At 43.4% G+C, this 20,727-nt stretch overlaps 1 pseudogene; it reads right to left on the reverse strand.

The window, feature by feature from the left end:
• Positions 1–343: 343 nt before the first annotated feature.
• Positions 344–20,727, reverse strand: part of LOC138651794 (oocyte zinc finger protein XlCOF22-like) — a 45,269-nt pseudogene continuing 24,885 nt past the window's right edge.

Below are 20,727 nucleotides of genomic sequence, written 5' to 3' on the forward strand. Positions count from 1 at the left end.
GGATATTCAAAAACACTTAACCTACTGATGTCTCAATTAATTTTACTTTTGACATTTACCGGTAGCTGCTGCATTTCCCACCCTAGGCTTATACTCGAGTCATTAAGTTTTCCCAGTTTTTTGTGGCAAAATTAGGGGGGGTCGGCTTATACTCGAGTATATACGGGTATTTATGCCAGATTTTTGGTGCGCTTTTTAGAGTGACGTAATTATCCTGCTGTGCACACCCTGTTTGTTTCCTTCCCCCATTTATGCTCGTCTTTGATATTGTATTTAGGGTTTGTGCCACCCAATTATTTTATACATGTATGAGTCAATAAAAGTACTGTTTGATTATTCATAAAACGCTGTCTCACCATATTTACTGTCTGAGTATAGAGCTCCATATTCTATGTAGGTTTATACAGAGTAATCTAAATGTTGCATATACATAAAATGGAAGCATACTCAGAACTACAGAACAGGAAAGGACTTGGGTATTGTGGTTACAGGTAATTAGAGAATCAATAGTCAGGATGGTACATCAAAAATAAAGGGAAGAGACAAAAGTGTAGTCAGGTAACAGTCCAAGATCAAAATACCAGGAGGATGGCAGATCAGGTCAAAGGGGTTAGCCAAACAGGTGATCAGACTAAGGTCAACGTCAGACAACAATAGATCCCCAAGAAAACAAAGTACACTGAGCTGAAGATACGGATGGCAGCTATCTGGGACTGCATTCCCAGTTAAGTAGCTGAGTAATCAAAAGAACAGGGAGCACCTGATGAGAGCTCAGCACCTTCCTTTCTCCAATTGAACGGCTGAGTTGTCAATCAAAACACAGACAGCTGAGCTAAGCATGCACTTGCACTAGATTGTATGACTGAGCTTTCAATCACTGCATCTTAAGACACTGAGGGGTGGAATAGTTACATAGAGTTAGTTCAAAGGCGGGCAACTAAATTATTACAACAGATGTCAGGCCTCCTATATGATGAGAAGTTGAAAAAAGTTGGGCTTGTTTAGCTTAGAAAAAAGACGTCTCAGAGGAGATCTCATTTATATGTATATATTGTGGTCAATGCAAAGGACTGACACATGACTTGCTCCTTCCAAAAACCATACTAAGGATCAGTGGCACTCATTATGGGTGGAAGAAAAGCGATTCTGGCAGCTAAACAAAAATGGTTTCTTTACTGTTAGAGCAGTTAGATTGTGGAATGCCCCACCACAAGAGGTATTAATATCAGACACTATAGCTTTTAAAAAGAGGATGCATGATTTCCTCAGTACATATAACATTATGGGTTATAGATAATGTAGTGACAAAAAATGTATATTTGTTGGAGAAAGGTTGACTTTGATGGACCTAGGTCTTTTTTCAACCTATGTAACTATGAATTGCCTGATGAGAAAGTTCCATCAGCAACATCAGACAGTAGAAGTTTGTGAGGGCCCGGTGGCCCCTCGTAGAAGTGGAGGTACTGCCATAGCTTGGTTTGGAGATTCAATCAGATGAAATGTTGCTACGTGGTCGGTTCTTCTGTCTGCTTAGATATTGCCTGTTTTTCCCTGTCCAAATGATAATGGTTTTTATTGTCTTTGTTTTCCTTTATAGGTTTGCTCCTCTCCTACTGTTTCTCATGTTCCCGTTTTGGTTTTCCCCATCACATTGTGGGTGTGATTTCATATGCTTACCCTTCCCTTCACTTCCTTGCTGGCTATCTCTCTTGGTAGATGTGTGTTCAGGAGTTCCAGCCCTTCAGCTAAGTAGTTTATCTTGCCTGATAAAATCCAGTTGTATTCTTGCCTTGAATCTGTTTGCTTTCCAGCACCTTTACCTTCAACAGCTGTTAGGTTTCTGTGCGGTTATACTTGATCTTTTTATTTTTGATTCTTCTTAGCTTGTCTTTTTGCCCTATATGAATGTGTTTTAGTTTCTCATATCTTACTTCAAACTTTCCTTTCCCTTTGTTGACAGTGTATTGGGGCCATCCCCTCTAGTTCCTCAGGAGGTATGACAAACCCCTCAATGGCCTATTAGGGAGTTAGTCCCCAGATGGTGTTTTTAGAAGTCAAACTAGTGCCTTTCTATTCTGTACAATGACCAGTTGGGTGTAGTTGCAGTGTTCTCCCCTATGTGAGTTCTCCGGCGGCTATCAAGATGCGCTTTCTGGTTAAAACATTTCCCACATATTGAACATGAAAAAGGCATTTTGTGTGACTGCTCTGGTATGTAACAATATGCGATTTTGAGTTAAAAAATCTCCCACATCCTAAACAAGTTTCTCCTTGGTATGAGTTTTCCAATGTGTAATAAGATTTGATTTCTGTATAAAACATTTCCCACATTCTGAACATGAAAAAGGCTTCTCCCCTGTGTGAGTTCTGTGGTGTACAACAGCATCTGATTTCTGGTTAAAACATTTCCCACAATATGAACATGAAAAAGGTTTCTCCCCTGTGTGAATTCTCTGATGTCTAATAAAACTTGATTTCTCTGTAAAACATCTCCCACATTCCAAACATGAAAAAGGCTTCTCCCCTGTGTGAGTTCTCTGATGTTTGATAAGAGTTGATTTTTTTGTAAAACATTTCCCACATTCTGAACAGAAAAAAGGCTTCTCCCCTGTGTGAGTTCTCTGATGTGTGATAAGATTTGTTTTCTCTGTAAAACATTTCCCACATTCTGAACAGAAAAAAGGCTTCTCCCCTGTGTGAATTCTTTGGTGCTTAACAAGGGTCGATTTATGGTTAAAACATTTATCACATTCTGAACAAGAAAAAATCTTCTCCCCTGTGAGAGTTATCTGATGTCTGATAAACTTGGATTTCTCTGTAAAACTTTCAATGCTTATTTTGTGACTTTGATAGTCCTTAATAGTCAGTAATGAATCAGAAGGCAGAAACTGTTTCATTTGATCAGATGACAGATCTTTGCAGTGAAGAGATGATGGTATATCTGGAGTAATGGCAATCACTTCAATTGTATCCTGTGGGATCTCAAGATCATCTGATTTAAAAATTGAAGATATCAGCTGTCCCTCTGATCTCCTGGTACAGTCATCTGCTAAGAATTAAGGCAATTATTATTAATTTACGATTTTCAACATTTCTACTTAAACTGTCCATAAAATAGCAAGTTATGTAAAAATATTGAATTATTCACCAAGACAATTACAATTCACAAACTAATAGAAAACCTCATAGGATGAACCAGTAGAGCGTGGTATTCAGTTGTGTTTTCATTCTGCCTTCCAAATATTGGAATAAAAAGCCACCAAACAATGTTATGTAGGCGAATATAATACCAATAAAAACTTCTACTCATCTCACAAAAACAAGTCCTCACTCAGATCTATAATCTGTCAATGGAAAAACAGAGGTTTCCACATTAATAGTCGCTCAAACGCAATAACAAATCTATTGAAATGATCAAACAATAGTCTTCATCAGTAAAGAATGAGTAACTAGCGGAGAAACCTCTCTAGGGAAATTTCAGCACGTGGCTCAGTGGCTCTTGGCTATCTAAATTATTGTAAGGGCCAACATATTCTGTCAAATAAGTTTCAAACAGAAATATTAGATATTGAAGGAAAACTTTTTGTAACAGTGCAGAGCAGAGGTGTCTTAAATTTAGATCCTGGGCATTTGGTAATGGAGACCTTTTTTAAAGACTACCAAGGAGTTACAGACTCACATAAGCGAGGCAGGCCAATCCCACCACAATCAAACTGTCTTACAGAATGAATCAGTAAAAAAAAAAAAATAGAATAAAAAAATATTATATTGACAACAACAATGAATGTTTGGGGGAAAAATTCCAATACTAAATCAGAGTTGCACTTTTTTATGGTGGATAATTGGAGCTACTATGAGTTCTGACCAGAAAAGTAGAGAAAGTATTAGTGCTCCCCATTTCTGGAGAGATTGTGCAGTAATCTGATTTCCTTAGGATTGAAAACAATGTAATATATGATATGGAGTGATTACATGAAACCAGGGCTCAAGCCATGCGAATACATCTCCTGCAGGCATGAATAAATGTATATTACAGCCATCAGCAATGCACAGCTTAGAGATATATCATGGCACAGGTGTAATGTTTTTATGTAGTTTATCACAATTTTATCACAATCATCCTTTAAGTTAGTTTTAACCGCTTAGCAACCGCCGATACGCCTTTTAACGGCGGCCGCTAAGGGTACTTAAACCACAGCGCCGTTAATTAACGGCGCTGTGGAAAAAGTCAATAGCGCCCCCCAGAGGCCGATTTTCTCCGGGGTCTCGGCTGCCGGGGGTAGCTGAGACCCCAGAGAACATGATTCGGGGGGTTTTTAACCCACCCCACATTTGCGATCGCCGGTAATTAACCGTTTACCGGCGATCGCAAAAAAAAAAACAAAACAAAAAAAAACGCGATCTCTTTTTAATTTCTCTGTCCTCCGATGTGATCGCACATCGGAGGACAGAGAAAAGGGGTCCCAGGTTGCCCCCCAATACTCACCTAGCTCCCCCGATGCTCCTCGTGTCTCCCGGTGGGCGCCGCCATCTTCAAAATGGCGGGCGCATGCGCAGTGCGCCCGCCGGTCGGCACCGGGAGAATCTTTGGGGTCTCGGCTGCCGGGGGTAGCCGAGACCCCAAAGAGCATGATCGGAGTCGGTTTTACCGACCCCTGTTTTGCGATCGCCGGTAATTAACTGTTTACCGGCGACCGCAAAAAAAAAAAAAAAAGTAAAGTGTAATTCTCTGTCCTCTGATGTGATCGCACATCAGAGGACAGAGAAATAGGGGGATTCGGGGACCCTACAATACTCACCTGTGTCCCTGGATCCTCTTGCTGCTCCTCCTGGCCGCCGGCAGAAGAACATGGCGGACGCATGCCCAGTGCGCCCGCCATCTGTCTCCATCTGCCGGCCGGCAGGAGAACAGCAGTTGGGGCTAAAATTAGGGTTAGGGTTAGGGTTAGGGGTAGGGTTAGGTTATGGTTAGGGGTAGGGTTAGGGTTAGGTTAGGGTTAGGGGTAGGTTAGGGGTAGGGTTAGGGTTAGGGCTAGGGTTAGGGCTAGGGTTGGGGCTAAATTTAGGGTTAGGGTTGGGGCTAAATTTAGGGTTAGGCTTCTTTCACACTTACGTCGGTACGGGGCCATCGCAATGCGTCGGCCCGACATACCGACGCACGTTGTGAAAATTGTGCACAACGTGGGCAGCAGCTGTAGTTTTTCAACGCATCCGCTGCCCAATCTATGTCCTGGGGAGGAGGGGGCAGAGTTACGGCCACGCATGCGCGGTCAGAAATGGCGGATGCGACGTACAAAAAAACGTTTCATTGAACGTTTTTTTGTGCCGACGGTCCGCCAAAACACAACTGATCCAGTGCACGACGGACGCGACTATGGGCAAAAAACGCATCCTGCGGGCACATTTGCAGGATCCGTTTCTTGTCCAAAACGACGGATTGCGACGGAATGCCAAACGACGCAAGTGTGAAAGTAGCCTTAGGGCTAGGGTTAGGGTTGGGGCTAAAGTTAGGGCTAAAGTTAGGGTTAGAGCTGGGATTAGGGTTAGGGTTTGGATTAGGGTTGGTATTAGGGTTAGGGTTGGCATTAGGGTTACGCTTGGGATTAGGGTTAGGTTTGGGATTAGGGTTAAGGTTAGGGTTGTGATTAGGGGTGTATTGGGATTAGGGTTAGGTTTGAGGTTAGGGTTGAGATTAGGATTAGGGGTGTGTTGTTTTAGGGTTTTGATTAGGGTTATGGTCAGGGTTGACATTAGGGTTGTTTTGGGGTAAGGGTTGTGATTATGGTTAGGGTTAGTGATTAGGATTATGGATCAGGTTGGGATTAGGGTTAGGGGTGTGTTGGGGTTAGGGTTGGAGCTAGAATTGGGGGGTTTCCACTGTTTAGGTACATCAGGGGGTCTCCAAACACGACAGCCAATTTTGCGCTCAAAAAGTCAAATGGTGCTCCCTCCCTTCTGAGCTCTGCCGTGCGCCCAAACAGTGGGTTACCCCCACATATGGGGCATCAGCGTACTCGGGATAAATTGGAGAACAACTTCTGGGGTCCAATTTCTCTTGTTACCCTTGTGAAAATAAAAACTTGGGGGCTACAATATCTTTTTTGTGAAAAAAAAAATATTTTTTACTTTCACGACTCTGCATTCTAAACTTCTGTGAAGCACTTGGGCATTCAAAGTTCTCACCACACATCTAGATAAGTTCCTTGGGGGGTCTAGTTTCCAAAATGGGGTCACTTGTGGGGGGTTACTACAGTTTAGGTACATCAGGGGCTCTGCAATCGCAACATAATGCCCACAGACCATTCTATCAAAGTCTGGATTCCAAAAAGGCGCTCCTTCCCTTCCGAGCTCTGCCGTGCGCCCAAACAGTGGTTTACCCCCACATATGGCGCATCAGCGTACTCGGGATAAATTGGACAACAACTATTGCAGTCCAATTTCTCCTGTTACCCTTGTGAAAATAAAAACTTGGTGGCTACAATATCTTTTTTGTGGAAAAAAAATATTTTTTATTTTCACGACTCTGCATTCTAAACTTCTGTGAAGCACTTGGGCATTCAAAGTTCTCACCACACATCTAGATAAGTTCCTTGGGGGGTCTAGTTTCCAAAATGGGGTCACTTGTGGGGGGTTACTACAGTTTAGGTACATCAGGGGCTCTGCAATCGCAACATAATACCCGCAGACCATTCTATCAAAGTCTGCATTCCAAAAAGGCGCTCCTTCCCTTCCGAGCTCTGCCGTGCGCCCAAACAGTGGTTTACCCCCACATATGGGGTACCAGCATACTCAGGACAAATTGGACAACAACTTTTGGTGTCCAATTTCTCTTGTTACCCTTGTGAAAATAAAAACTTGGGGGCTAAAAAATCTTTTTTGTGGAAAAAAAAAATATTTTTTATTTTCACGGCTCTGCATTATAAACTTCTGTGAAGCACTTGGGCATTCAAGGTTCTCACCACACATCTAGATAAGTTCCTTGGGGGGTCTAGTTTCCAAAATGGGGTCACTTGTGGGGGGTTACTACAGTTTAGGTACATCAGGGGCTCTGCAATCGCAACATAATACCCGCAGACCATTCTATCAAAGTCTGCATTCCAAAAAGGCGCTCCTTCCCTTCCGAGCTCTGCCGTGCGCCCAAACAGTGGTTTACCCCCACATATGGGGTACCAGCATACTCAGGACAAATTGGACAACAACTTTTGGTGTCCAATTTCTCTTGTTACCCTTGTGAAAATAAAAACTTGGGGGCTAAAAAATCTTTTTTGTGGAAAAAAAAAATATTTTTTATTTTCACGGCTCTGCATTATAAACTTCTGTGAAGCACTTGGGCATTCAAGGTTCTCACCACACATCTAGATAAGTTCCATGGGGGGTCTAGTTTCCAAAATGGGGTCACTTGTGGGGGATTTCTACTGTTTAGGCACATCAGGGGCTCTCCAAACGCGACATGGCGTCCGATCTCAATTCCAGCGAATTCTACATTGAAAAAGTAAAACGGCACTCTTTCTCTTCCAAGCTCTGCGGTGCGCCCAAACAGTGGTTTACCCCCACATATTGGGTATCGACGTACTCAGGAGAAATTGCACAACAACTTTAGTGGTCTAATTTCTCCTGTTACCCTTGTGAAAATAAAAATTTGTGGGCAAAAAGATCATTTTTGTAGAAAAAATGCAAATTTTTTTTTTCACGGCTCTACGTTATAAACTTCTGTGAAGCACATGGGGGTTCAAAGTGCTCGCCACACATCTAGATAAGTTCCTTAAGGGGTCTAGTTTCCAAAATGGTGTCACTTGTGGGGGGTTTCCACTGTTTAGGCACATCAGGGGCTCTCCAAACGCGACATGGCGTCCTATCTCAATTCCAGCCAATTCTACATTGAAAAAGTAAAACGGCACTCCTTCTCTTCCAAGCTCTGCGGTGCGTCCTAACAGTGGTTTACCCCCACATATTGGGTATCAGTGTACTCAGGAGAAATTGCACAACAACTTTTGTGGTCTAATTTCTCCTGTTACCCTTGTGAAAATAAAAATTTGTGGGCAAAAAGATCATTTTTGTAGAAAAAATGCGATTTTTTTTTTCACGGCTCTACATTATAAACTTCTGTGAAGCACATGAGGGTTCAAAGTGCTCACCACACATCTAGATATGTTCCTTAAGGGTTGTAGTTTCCAAAATGGGGTCACTTGTGGGGGGTTTCCACTGTTTAGGCACATCAGAGGCTCTCCAAACGCGACATGGCGTCCAATCTCAATTCCAGCCAAATCTACATTGAAAAAGTAAAACGGCGCTCCTTCACTTCCAAGCTCTGCGGTGCGCCCAAACAGTGGTTTACCCTCACATATGGGGTATCGACGTATTCAGGAGAAATCGCACAACAACTTTTGTGGTCTAATTTCTCCTGTTACCCTTGTGAAAATAAGAATTTGTGGGCGAAAAGATCATTTTTGTGTAAACAAAAGCGATTTTTTATTTTCACGGCTCTACGTTATAAACTTCTGTGAAGCACTTGGGGGTTCAAAGTGCTCACCACACATCTAGATAAGTTCCTTAAGGGGTCTAGTTTCCAAAATGGTGTCACTTGAGGGGTTTCCACTGTTTAGGCACATCAGCGGCTCTCTAAACGTGACATGGCGTCCGATCTCAATTCCAGCCAATTCTGCATTGAAAAAGTCAAACGGCGCTCCTTCACTTCTAAGTTCTGCGGTGCGCCCAAAAAGTGGTTTACCCCCACATATGGGGTATTGGCGTATTCAGGAGAAATTGCATAACAAAATTTCTGGTTACATTTCTGTTTTTACACTTGTGAAAATAAAAAAAATGGTTCTGAATTAAGATGTTTGCAAAAAAAAGTTAAATGTTCATTTTTTCCTTCCACATTGTTTCAGTTCCTGTGAAGCACGTAAAGGGTTAATAAACTTCTTGAATGTGGTTTTGAGAACCTTGAGGGGTGTAGTTTTTAGAATGGTGTCACACTTGGGTATTTTCTATCATATAGACCCCTCAAAATGACTTCAAATGTGATGTGGTTCCTAAAAAAAAATGGTGTTGTAAAAATGAGAAATTGCTGGTCAACTTTTAACCCTTATAACTCCCTAACAAAAAAAAATTTTGTTTCCAAAATTGTGCTGATGTAAAGTAGACATGTGGGAAATGTTATTTATTAACTATTTTTCGTGACATATCTCTCTGATTTAAGGGCATAAAAATACAAAGTTTTAAAATTGCAAAATTTAAAAATTTTTCGCCATATTTCCGTTTTTTTCATAAATAATCGCAAGTAATATCGAAGAAATGTTACCACTAACATGAAGTACAATATGTCACGAAAAAACATTCTCAGAATCAGCAGGATCCGTTGAAGCGTTCCAGAGTTATAACCTCATAAAGTGACAGTGGTCAGAATTGCAAAAATTGGCTCGGTCATTAAGTACCAAATTGGCTCTGTCACTAAGGGGTTAAAAGAATATGAAAAGTCAGGATAAGGGGAAACTCTTGTTATTGTTCAGAAATTCACACTTAGACCTCACTTCAAATTTAATGTTGTCGATCATTAAAGCGAAGCTAGGCCATAAAGACTGGACCTGGTCTTGTAGAGACCATATGAGCACATTCAGCAGCACAGAAGAAAAAGGAGGTAGATTCATCCAATAAAATATCAGGGTTCTAGGAAGCCAACAGAATCATTTCCCCTCTGCTTTCTTTAAAAGGCCCATCATAATATTTTTCTTCAAGTGATTTTCTAACTTGTCAGCATATTCTGCATATGCTGTCATTTGGCTTTGTGGTTTACAGATCTGGGCAGGTAAGGGTCAGCGTCTTCTAATACCAGTTGGTAGGTTAATCATCCTGGTGGCTTTCAATATCTAAAGTAATTTAAAGAATTTCGTGTGGAGGTGAATGTTCTGGTCTAGAGGCAAAATGATGATCAAATGATTGTGATACAGCTGGACTACACCACCGAAAAAGCAGACACAGCCTGTGACTAAGAAAAATCTGTGACTTCTCAGCATTTAGTGGTTACTACTCACCTGGGTAGTCATATGTAGGAATCTCCTCTTTACACCACTCACCACCCCTCACATATGTCTCTGTAGTATTAATATAGGTCAGATCTTCACTCTGAAAGAAATATTGTAAAAGTCATAGACAGACGGAGAAGTCACATCTATGATCAGCTCTAATCCTGCCATCTCCGTCACTATCATTACACAAGTATAAAACTTATAACACTGATGGATCCAAGGGGTTACAATTCTCTTTGTGGAGACTGACATTTCAAGCCTGACATGCCAAGGTGAGGAGACTTTTTAAGCCTTTCAATGCTCCTTGGGGAATATACAAATTGTCTCTTCAGGGAGGACTAGGACTAGGACTCCTCTAGTGCCACCTATTGGAAGTAGCAATCCTAAAAGTCAATTCCAACTCTCTATCGAGCCTTGTCATGACTTTGGCTTTTATCCTATGTCATATGACAAGGCTTGTTAAAGAGTCAGTATTGACTTTTCGGATTGCTACTTCCAATAGATGGCACTAGAGTTCTAGTTCTCCTCCTCCCTCAAGAGAAATTTTTTTTTAACACTGGTGGATAAAACAAGACTGAACACAAGACCTTCACAGCCGTCTACTCATCATAGGGGAGATCTCATAACACTTTCTCTCCATCTACCTGATGATCCTGAGGAACATTGCGATCTTCTTGTTTACAGTCCTGTGGAAGAAGAGGATGGGAACATCTCTCTGGTGTTGTCATCTTACTGGATGTAACTGGAGGAAACACATACAGTGACTGAATTCATTCTTTGCATACAGATAATTACAGGTCGTGTGTATTTAGTCCTGTCTCTTACCTGGTGATGTGAGGGGCTGAGGAACCTCCATGACGTCTTTGTACACATCTTTATGTCCTTCTAAATACTCACATTCCTCCATGGACAAATAGACAGCGACATCCTGACATCTTATAGAAACCTGATGCATGTAATGATACCGTCAACTTCCCGATCCCTTCATAGCGTTATTTTTAAATGCCCCAGCATTCCCAGCAGTGTCACCTCTCCAGTCAGCAGCTCAATCATTTTATAGGTGACTTCTAGGATCTTCTGGTCATTGATGTCCTCATGTATCAGGGGGTGAGGTGGAGGCCCCGTGATTGGGCTCAGGAGTCTTCCCCTTCCCTTAGACACAGGGTCCTGACAGCACTCACTAGAGGTCTTCTTCACTACTGTGTAATCCTGGTTATGGAGAAACACATTAATAAATCTCACTACAGACATTTCCAGAGTCCTCACCTCTCCATTTCTGTCCATCTGTTATTCCCATAGATAAGAATGATGTAATGCAGGGGTGTCAAACTGCATTCCTCGAGGGCCTCAGACCATGCGTGTTTTCAAGATTTCCTTAGCATTGCACAAGGTGCTGGAATCATTCTCTGCAGGTTATTAAATTATCACCTGTGCAATGCAAGGAAATCCTGAAAACATGACCTGTTTGCAGCCCTCGAGGAATGCAGTTTGACACCCCTGATGTAATGTGATGTCATCAGAATCTCTCACCTCTCCAGTAAGCCGGAAGAGGATCTCTAGGGTGAGGTGTAATATTCTCTCTGCCATCTCGTCTCTGTCTATATGCATCCTTGGTGGGTAATTCAGGAAAATTCTCTTCTATAGAACGTCTCCACTGAGAAGATCTGATATTGCACAGACCTGAATGAGAAGATGATGAGCCGATGTAACATCATAAATATCCTGTGTAATAATACAATTACTGGAGATAATAATGGAAACATATGAGGAGATTTATTATTGTAAGCCCCAAGGGTGGTTTGCACGTTAATGACGGCCAATTTTTACAATTCTGACCACTGTCCCTTTATGAGGTTATAACTCTGGAACGCTTCAACGGATCTTGGCTATTCTGACATTGTTTTCTCGTGACATATTGTACTTCATGATAGTGGTAAAATTTCTTTGATATAATGTGCGTTTATTTGTGAAAAAAATGGAAATTTGTCAAAAATATTGAACATTTTGCAATTTTCCAACTTTGAATTTTTATGCCCTTAAATCACAGAGATATGTCATTTAAAATAATTAATAAGTAACATTTCCCACATGTCTACTTTACATCAGCACAATTTTGGAACCCCAATTTTTTTTGTTAGGGAGTTATAAGGGTTAAAAGTTGACCAGCAATTTCTCATTTTTACAACACCAATATTTTTTAGGGACCACATCACATTTGAAGTCATTTTGATGTGTGGCACCATTCTAAAAACTGCACCCCTCAAGGTGCTCAAAACCACATTCAAGAAGTTTATTAACCCTTCAGGTGTTTTACAGGAATTTTTGGAATGTTTAAAAAAAATTAACATTTAACTTTTTTCACAAAAAATTTACTTCAGCTCCAATTTGTTTTATTTTCCCAAGGGTAAGAGAAGAAATTGGACCCCAAAAGTTGTTGTGCCCACTGTTTGGGCGCACGGCAGAGCTCGGAAGGGAAGGAGCGCCATTTGACTTTTCAATGCAAAATTGACTGGAATTGAGATGGGACGCCATGTTGCGTTTGGAGAGCCCCTGATGTGCCTAAACATTGAAACCCACCACAACTGACACCATTTTGGAAATAGACCCCCTAAAGAACTTATCTAGATGTGTGGTGAGCACTTTAACCCACCAAGTGCTTCACAGAAGTTTATAATGCAGAGCCGTAAAAATAAAAAATCATATTTTTCACAAATATGATCTTTTCGCCCCCAATTTATTATTTTCCCAAGGGTAAGAGAAGAAATTGGACCCCAAAAGTTGTTGTGCCATTTGTTCTGAGTACGCCGATACCCCACATGTGGGGGTAAACCACTGTTTGGGCGCATGGCAGAGATCGGAAGGGAAGGAGCGCTGTTTGACTTTTCAATGCAAAATTGACTGGAATTGAGATGGGACACCATGTCACGTTTGGAGAGCCACTGATGTGCCTAAACATTGAAACCCCCCACAAGTGACAATATTTTGGAAAGTAGACACCCCTAAGGAACTTATCTAGCTGTGTTTTGACAGCTTTGAACCCCCAAGTGTTTCACTACAGTTTATAATGCAGAGCCGTGAAAATAATTTTTTTTTTTCACAAAAATTATTTTTTAGCCCCCAGTTTTGTATTTTCCCAAGGGTAACAGGAGAAATGCGACCCCAAAAGTTTTTATCCAATTTGTCCTGAGTACGGCGCTGATACCGCATATGTGGGGGGACCCACTGTTTGTGCGCATCGCAAAGCTCGGAAGGGAAGGAGCGCCATTTGGAATGCAGACTTAGATGGATTGGTCTGTAGGCGTCACATTGCATTTGCAAAGCCCCTGATGCACCTAAACAGTAGAAACCCCCCAGAAGTGACACCATTTTGGAAACTAGACACCCCAAGGAACTTACCTAGATGTGTTGTGAGAACTTTGAACCCCCAAGTGTTTCACTACAGTTTATAACGTCGTGAAAATAAAAATTATTTTTTTTCCCACAAAAATGTTTTGTAGCCCCCCAAATTTTTATTTTCCCAAGGGTAACAAAAGAAATTGGACCCCAAAAGTTGTTGTTCAATTTGTCCTGAGTACGCTGATACCCCATATGTGGGGTGGGGACCACCGTTTGGGCGCATGGCAGAGCTCGGAAGGGAAGGAGCGCCATTTGGAATGCAGACTTAGATGGATTGGTCTGCAGGCGTCACGAATCACGATGCATTTGCAGAGCCCCTGATGCACCTAAACAGTAGAAACCCCCCACAAGTGACACCATTTTGGAAACTAGACACCCCAAGGAACTTATCTAGATGTGTTTTGACAGCTTTGAACCCCCATGTGTTTCACTACAGTTTATAAAGCAGAGTCGTGAAAATAAAAATTAATTTTTTTCCCACAAAAATGTTTTTTTTAACCCGCGTAATTTTTATTTTTATTTTCCCAAGGGTAACAAGAGAAATTGGACCCCAATAGTTGTTGTCCAATTTGTCCTGAGTATGCTGATACCCCAAATGTTGGGGTAAACCCCTGTTTGGGCGCACGGAAGAGCTTGGAAGTGAAGGAGCACTGTTTTACTTTTTCAAAGCAGAATTGGCTGGAATTGAGATCGGACGCCATGTCGCCATGGAGAGCCCTGATGTGCCTAAACAATGGAAACCCCCCAATTATAACTGAAACCCTATCCTAAACACACCCCTAACCCTAATCCCAACCATAGCCCTAACCACACCCCTAACTCTGACACACCCCTAACCCTAATCCCAACCGTAAATCTAATCGAAACCCTAACCCTAACTTTAGCCCCAACCCTAACTTTAGCCCTAACCCTAACTTTAGCCCCAACCCTTACCCTAACTTTAGCCCCAACCCTAACTCTAACTTTAGCCCCAACCCTAACTTTAGCCCCAATCCTGTTATGACCTGGTGGTCAGGACAATAATGGACCTGGTGGTTAAGAGCACACGGAATGACCTGATAGTTACTGATAATAAAGGACGAGCTCTGGGACGTGGGAACTCTGCTGACCGCAATCCCTAAACCTATCAACCACACTAGAAATAGCCGTGGATTGCGCCTAACGCTCCCTATGCAACTCGGCACAGCCTAAGAAACTAGCTAGCCCTGAAGATAGAAAAATAAAGCCTACCTTGCCTCAGAGAAATTCCCCAAAGGAAAAGGCAGCCCCCCACATATAATGACTGTGAGTAAAGATGAAAATACAAACACAGAGATGAAATAGATTAAGCAAAGTGAGGCCCGACTTACTGAACAGACCGAGGATAGGAAAGGTTACTTTGCGGTCAGCACAAAAACCTACAAAAAGACCATGCAGAGGGCGCAAAAAGACCCTCCGCACCGACTCATGGTGCGGAGGCGCTCCCTCTGCGTCCCAGAGCTTCCAGCAAGCAAGACAACAAATTAAATAGCAAGCTGGACAGAAAAATAGCAAACCAAAGAAATACAAGCTGGAACTTAGCTTCTGATGGGAAGACAGATCACAAGAACGATCCAGGAGTGTACTAGACCAATACTGGAACATTGACAGGTGGCATGGAGCAAAGATCTAAGTGGAGTTAAATAGAGCAGCAGCTAACGAATTAACCTCGTCACCTGTGAAAGGAAACTCAGAAACACCCACCAGAGGAAGTCCATGGACAGAACCAGCCGAAGTACCATTCATGACCACAGGAGGGAGCCCGACAACAGAATTCACAACAGTACCCCCCCCTTGAGGAGGGGTCACCGAACCCTCACCAGAGCCCCCAGGCCGACCAGGATGAGCCAAATGAAAGGCATGAACCAGATCGGCAGCATGAACATCAGAGGCAAAAACCCAGGAATTATCTTCCTGACCATAACCCTTCCACTTTACCAGGTACTGGAGTTTCCGTCTCGAAACACGAGAATCCAAAATCTTCTCCACCACATACTCCAACTCCCCTTCAACTAACACCGGGGCAGGAGGATCAACGGATGGAACCACAGGCGCCACGTATCTCTGCAATAACGACCTATGGAACACATTATGGATGGCAAAAGAAGCAGGAAGGGCCAAACGAAATGACACAGGATTGATAACCTCAGAAATCTTATACGGACCAATGAAACGAGGCTTAAACTTAGGAGAGGAAACCTTCATAGGAACATAACGAGACGACAACCAAACCAAATCCCCAACACGAAGTCAGGGACCCACACAGCGCCGGTGGTTAGCGAAACGTTGAGCCTTCTCCTGGGACAATGTCAAATTGTCCACCACATGAGTCTAAATCTGCTGCAACCTATCCACCACAGTATCTACACCAGGACAGTCTGAAGACTCAACCTGCCCTGAAGAGAAACGAGGATGGAAACCAGAACTGCAGAAAAACGGCGAAACCAAAGTAGCCGAGCTGGCCTGATTATTAAGGGCGAACTCAGCCAACGGCAAAAAGGACACCCAATCATCCTGATCAGCAGAAACAAAGCATCTCAGATATGTTTCCAAAGTTTGATTAGTTCGTTCGGTTTGGCCATTTGTCTGAGGATGGAAAGCCGAGGAAAAAGACAAATCAATGCCCATCCTAGCACAAAAGGATCGCCAAAACCTTGAAACAAACTGGGAACCTCTGTCAGAAACAATGTTCTCCGGGATACCATGTAAACGAACCACATGCTGGAAAAATAATGGCACCAAATCAGAGGAGGAAAGCAATTTAGACAAAGGTACCAAATGGACCATCTTAGAAAAGCGATCACAAACCACCCAAATGACCGACATCTTTTGAGAGACGGGGAGATCCGAAATAAAATCCATAGAAATATGCGTCCAGGGCCTCTTCGGGACCGGCAAGGGCAAAAGCAACCCACTGGCATGAGAACAGCAGGGCTTAGCCCGAGCACAAGTCCCACAGGACTGCACAAAAGAACGCACATCCCGCGACAAAGACGGCCACCAGAAGGATCTAGCCACCAAATCTCTGGTACCAAAGATTCCAGGATGCCCAGCCAACACTGAACAATGAATCTCAGAGATAACTCTACTAGTCCATCTATCAGGGACAAACAGTTTCTCCGCTGGGCAACGGTCAGGTCTATCAGCCTGAAATTTTTGCAGCACCGCCGCAAATCAGGGGAGATGGCAGACAAAATTACCCCCTCTTTGAGAATACCCGCCGGCTCAGGAACACCCGGAGAGTCAGGCACAAAACTCCTTGACAGGGCATCAGCCTTCACATTCTAAAGGTACCGTCACACTAGACGATATCGCTAGCGATCCGTGACGTTGCAGCGTCCTCGCTAGCGATATCGTCCAGTGTGACAGGCAGCAGCGATCAGGCCCCTGCTGTGCTGTCGCTGGTCGGGGAAGAAAGTCCAGAACTTTATTTGGTCGCTGGACTCCCCGCAGACATCGCTGAATCGGCGTGTGTGACACCGATTCAGCGATGTCTTCACTGGTAACCAGGGTAAACATCGGGTAACTAAGCGCAGGGCCGCGCTTAGTAACCCGATGTTTACCCTGGTTACCATCCTAAAAGTAAAAAAACCAAACACTACATACTTACCTACAGCCGTCTGTCCTCCAGCGCTGTGCTCTGCACTCCTCCTGTACTGGCTGTGAGCGTCGGTCAGCCGGAAAGCAGAGCGGTGACGTCACCGCTCTGCTTTCCGGCCGCTGTGCTCACACAGACAGTACAGGAGGAGTGCAGAGCACAGCGCTGGAGGACAGACGGCTGTAGGTAAGTATGTACTGTTTGTTTTTTTTACTTTTAGGATGGTAACCAGGGTAAACATCGGGTTACTAAGCGCGGCCCTGAGCTTAGTTACCCGATGTTTACACTGGTTACCGGCATCGTTGGTCGCTGGAGAGCGGTCTGTGTGACAGCTCTCCAGCGACCAAACAGCGACGCTGCAGCGATCCGGATCGTTGTCGGTATCGCTGCAGCGTCGCTTAGTGTGACGGTACCGTTAGAGCCCGGAAGGTACGAAACCACAAAATCAAAACGGGAGAAAAATAACGACCATTGACTGTCTCGGATTCAACCGTTTGGCAGACTCAAGATAAGTCAAATTCTTGTGATCTGTCAAGACCACCACGCGATGCTTGGCTCCTTCCAGCCAATGACGCCACTCCTCGAATGCCCACTTCATGGCCAACAATTCACGATTACCAACATCATAGTTACGCTCAGCAGGCGAAAACTTTCTAGAAAAGAAAGCACATGGCTTCATCACCGAGCCATCAGAACTTCTTTGCGACAAAACAGCCCCTGCTCCAATCTCAGAAGCATCAACCTCAACCTGAAACGGAAGCGAAACATCTGGCTGGCACAACACAGGGGCAGAAGAAAAACGACGTTTCAACTCCTGAAAAGACTCTACAGCCGCAGAAGACCAATTGACCACATCAGCACCCTTCTTGGTCAAATCAGTCAACGGTTTAGCAACAGTAGAAAAATTAGCGATGAAGCGCCGATAAAAATTAGCAAAGCCCAGGAACTTTTGCAGGCTCTTCACAGATGTCGGCTGAGTCCAATCGTAAATGGCCTGGACTTTAACAGGGTCCATCTCGATAGTAGAAGGGGAAAAAATGAACCCCAAAAATGAAACCTTCTGAACTCCAAAGAGACACTTTGACCCCTTCACAAACAAGGAATTCGCACGAAGGACCTGGAACACCATTCTGACCTGCTTCACATGAGACTCCCAATCATCCGAAAAGACCAAAATATCATCCAAATACACAATCAGGAATTTATCCAGGTACTCTCGGAAGATGTCATGCATAAAGGACTGAAATACTGATGGAGCATTGGAAAGCCCGAATGGCATAACCAGGTACTCAAAATGGCCCTCGGGCGTATTAAATGCTGTTTTCCATTCATCGCCTTGTTTAATACGCACAAGATTATACGCCCCTCGAAGATCTATCTTGGTGAACCAACTAGCCCCTTTAATACGAGCAAACAAATCAGACAGCAACGGCAAAGGATACTGAAATTTGACTGTAATTTTATTAAGAAGGCGGTAATCAATACAAGGTCTCAAAGAACCATCCTTCTTGGCCACAAAAAAGAACCCTGCTCCTAACGGTGATGACGACGGGCGAATATGGCCTTTCTCCAAGGATTCCTTTATATAACTCCGCATAGCGGCGTGTTCTGGCACAGATAAATTGAACAATCGGCCCTTAGGAAACTTACTACCAGGAATCAAATTAATTGCACAATCTCAATCCCTATGAGGAAGTAGGGCACTGGCTTTGGGCTCATCAAATACATCCCGATAATCTGACAAAAACTCTGGAACTTCAGAAGGAGTGGAAGACGAAATAGACAAAAATGGAACATCACCATGTACCCCCTGGCAACCCCAGCTGGACACAGACAGATTTCCAGTCCAATACTGGATTATGAACCTGTAGCCATGGCAACCACAAAACGACCATATCATGCAGATTATGTAACACCAGAAAGCGGATATCCTCCTGATGTGCAGGAGCCATGCACATGGTCAATTGGGTCCAATACTGAGGCTTATTCTTGGCCAATGGCGTAGCATCAATTCCTCTCAATGGAATAGGATACTGCAAGGGCTCCAAGAAAAAACCACAGCGCCTGGCAAACTCCAAGTCCATCAAATTCAGGGCAGCGCCTGAATCCACAAATGCCATAACAGAATAGGATGACAAAGAGCAAATCAGAGTAACAGACAATAGAAATTTAGACTGTACCGTACCAATGGTGGCAGACCTAACGAACCGCTTAGTGCGCTTATGACAATCGGAGATAGTATGAGTGGAATCACCACAGTAAAAACATAGCCCATTCCGACGTCTGTGTTCTTGCCGTTCAGCTCTGGTCAAAGTCCTATCACATTGCATAGGCTCAGGCCCATGCTCAGATAGTACCGCCAAATGGTGCACAGCTTTACGCTCATGCAAGCGTCGATCGATCTGAATGGCCAAGGACATAGACTCATTCAGACCAGCAGGCATGGGAAATCCCACCATGACATCCTTAAGGGATTCAGAGAGACCCTTTCTGAAGATTGCTGCCAGGGCACATTCATTCCACTGAGTGAGCACAGACCACTTTCTAAACTTCTGACAATATATCTCCGCTTCATCCTGACCCTGACACAGAGCCAGCAAGATTTTCTCTGCCTGATCCACTGAATTAGGTTCGTCATAAAGCAATCCAAGTGCCAGGAAAAACGCATCAACATCACGCAATGCCGGATCTCCTGGCGCAAGGGAAAATGCCCAGTCTTGAGGGTCACCACGTAACAAAGAAATAATGATCTTTACTTGTTGAACAGGGTCACCTGAGGAGCGAGGTTTCAAGGCAAGAAATAATTTACAATTATTTTTGAAATTCAAGAACTTAGATCTATCACCAAAAAACAAATCAGGAATAGGAATCCTAGGCTCTGCCATCGGATTCTGAACCACAAAATCTTGAATGTTTTGTATCCTTGTAGTGAGATTATCCATCCAAGAGGACAGACCTTGAATGTCCATGTTTACACCAGTGTCCTGAACCACCCAGAGGTAAAGGGGAAAATTGAGACAAAACACACTGCAAAGAAAAAAAAATGGTCTCAGAACTTCTCGTATCCCTCTATTGAGATGCATTAGTACTTATGGCCACCTGTACTGTTATGACCTGGTGGTCAGGACAATAATGGACCTGGTGGTTAAGAGCACACGGAATGACCTGATAGTTACTGATAATAAAGGACGAGCTCTGGGACGTGGGAACTCTGCTGACCGCAATCCCTAAACCTATCAACCACACTAGAAATAGCCGTGGATTGCGCCTAATGCTCCCTATGCAACTCGGCACATCCTAAGAAACTAGCTAGCCCTGAAGATAGAAAAATAAAGCCTACCTTGCCTCAGAGAAATTCCCCAAAGGAAAAGGCAGCCCCCCACATATAATGACTGTGAGTAAAGATGAAAATACAAACACAGAGATGAAATAGATTAAGCAAAGTGAGGCCCGACTTACTGAACAGACCGAGGATAGGAAAGGTTACTTTGCGGTCAGCACAAAAACCTACAAAAAGACCACGCAGAGGGCGCAAAAAGACCCTCCGCACCGACTCACGGTGTGGAGGCGCTCCCTCTGCGTCCCAGAGCTTCCAGCAAGCAAGACAACAAATTAAATAGCAAGCTGGACAGAAAAATAGCAAACCAAAGAAATACAAGCTGGAACTTAGCTTCTGATGGGAAGACAGGT

Source organism: Ranitomeya imitator, chromosome 10 (genome assembly GCF_032444005.1).
Source record: "Ranitomeya imitator isolate aRanImi1 chromosome 10, aRanImi1.pri, whole genome shotgun sequence".
Lineage (NCBI taxonomy): Eukaryota > Metazoa > Chordata > Amphibia > Anura > Dendrobatidae > Ranitomeya > Ranitomeya imitator.